The following is a 2,500-nucleotide window of genomic DNA, read 5'->3' on the forward strand; positions in this document are numbered from 1 at the left end:
TTATACCTCTGCTTTTCAACTAAAGATACCAAGAGAACAAATAAAATTTGATAATAGAAGTAAATTAGAAATTTGTTTAAAACTCTATGCTCCCTAAAAATTGGGTTTCATGTCCCTTTAATCTTTTGGATTTTCAGGTGCGCAACACAATATAATGTTTTGTATCTCTCACTATAGAATAAAAGGGATGGGTTATAGGATCTTGTTAAGGAAAGTCATAGGTATCGTCCATCTTAAGATGTGCAAGTATTGCAGTTTGCAAGCAGGATAGGGCTTGTGATTGGTGGGCATGTGCAGATTCCATTGCTGATTGGCTCACTGTATGTGTCCAGCATTGAAGCTCCTATGTTTGTGGACCTAAACAGATCTTTACTTATGTGTTTAAACGCTTGGGTGAGCTAAGCAAAACTTGACTGCTCTAACAAATTAAAAAATGTCATTTTTACTTTAGAATGTCCCTTTATGGTTATTTTTTTTTTTCTTTTTACCAGATCAGATTTTTGGAGATAATAGGGCCGATTTATGAAAGTGCGAGCGGACATGATACGATGTAGTGTATCATGTCCGCCGCATAATAATAAAAGCCAACAGCATACGCCGTCTGCATTTATCATTGCACAAGCAGTTCTTGTGAACTGCTTGTGCAATGCCGCCCCCTGCAGATTCGCGGCCTCTAGCAGGGGGTGTCAATCAGCCCGATCGTATAGGATCGGGCCGATTGATGACCGCAAGTTATGGAGCAGCGGTCTTTCGGCTGCTGTTTCACAACTGCTCTTTCTGGCGAGCAGTTATGAGCAGAAACAGGGGCATCCATTCAGAGCTTGATAATTCGGCCCCAATGGCTGGAATTTCAATTCCCCTGTCGGACCTGATCAGCTGATCGGATCATGTCGGGCGGACACATAATAAATAGGCCCCATAGTATCATTTGTTGAAGGAGCATCAGTGCACTACTGGTTTCTAACTGAATGGGTGAGCCAATGACAATCTGTACATGTAGGCAGCCACCAATCAGCAGCTTTGCTGCTCCTAAGCTTTCCTACATAAACCTTTCAGCAAAGGACAACAAGAGAAGGAAGCAAATTAAATACTAGAAGTAAATTGGAAAGTTGTTTTAAATTGAATGCTCTGTCTAAATCCTCAATGTCTGATTATGACTTTACTGTTCCTTTAAATGTCTAGCTTTTTTACTTATATTTTAATGGACAGGCAGTAGAAATGCTGGACTGTCCAGTTATATATGGGACACCCAGCAACCCTAACTTCATTATACTATTATACCGCAGTTTCAACAATGAAACATTAATAAAAAGCATTGCTTTAGCCTTGTGTTGATCTCAGCACATACACAGGCACTGATTAATGGGTACACTGTGTACACTAGCTTGCCAGTCAATCTGACTAGTGCACGAGCGTGTACTTACCAATTAGTGACTAAGGACATTCTTATATTGGTACCTGGAAGCATTTTAAATGTATCGTTCTTGTGATCAGAGAACAAGAATAATGCAGCCTCTACACTGCAGCATGATTTACCATAATACCGCCCCAGCATACTAGTGACTTTCATGCACTTTTGCATTTGATCATCTAATGAATCTAAGATTGTAGAAAATCATTTTTTACTTTCATTTTTGTAAATCTAAGGAAACAAATGTGTGATTATACTGGTTTAGTATTTGTAAACTTCTTTACATTTGTCCAAGAAAAAGCATTTGGTTAGATGCTGATGGTTTGACATTAGCCAAGGTAATCTGTGTGTAGGTTGCTTGTGTGATTTGTTAGGCATTGCAGGATGTGATGGGACATTTATATGTAAGCTAGACGGTACAGTAAGTTTCCAGGTCATCATTACGACTGCTGGTTATTCAGGGACATACAGGGACAAGAAACAGATAGACAAAGGGAGGAGCAAGGCAGCTAGGGTAAGAGAGAGAGATACAGTTAAGGTTAGAGGGGGATAGAGAGGCAAAGTCAAGAGAGAAAGAAAGAGGCAGTGGGGACAAGAAAGAGAGAGAGGCAGCTAAGGCCAAGGAGAGAGAGAGAGAGACAGCCAGTACATTGGAGGTAGTAGAGGGGGAGGGGAGGCAACCAGGGCAAGAGAGGGAGAGGAAGCGAGTACAATGAGGTAGAGAGCGGCGGCCAGGGCATGAGAGGGAGAAAGGGCAGCCAGGGCATGAGAGAGAGAGAGGCAGCCAGGGCATGAGAGGGAGAGAGGCAGCCAGGGCATGAGAGGGAGAGAGGCAGCCAGGGCATGAGAGGGAGAGAGGCAGCCAGGGCATGAGAGAGAGAAAGGCAGCCAGGGCATGAGAGGGAGAGAGGCAGCCAGGGCATGAGAGAGAGAGAGGCAGCCAGGGCATGAGAGGGAGAGAGGCAGCCAGGGCATGAGAGGGAGAGAGGCAGCCAGGGCATGAGAGGGAGAGAGGCAGCCAGGGCATGAGAGGGAGAGAGGCAGCCAGGGCATGAGAGAGAGAAAGGCAGCCAGGGCATGAGAGGGAGA

At 44.2% G+C, this 2,500-nt stretch overlaps 1 protein-coding gene across 1 annotated transcript in view; it reads left to right on the forward strand.

Annotated features, from left to right (window-relative positions):
• NACC2 (NACC family member 2) overlaps positions 1 to 2,500 on the forward strand; it is an 87,388-nt gene that overhangs the window by 30,584 nt on the left and 54,304 nt on the right. The gene's annotated exons all lie outside the window — the stretch shown is intronic.

This window comes from Bombina bombina, chromosome 12 (genome assembly GCF_027579735.1).
Source record: "Bombina bombina isolate aBomBom1 chromosome 12, aBomBom1.pri, whole genome shotgun sequence".
NCBI classification, from domain to species: domain Eukaryota; kingdom Metazoa; phylum Chordata; class Amphibia; order Anura; family Bombinatoridae; genus Bombina; species Bombina bombina.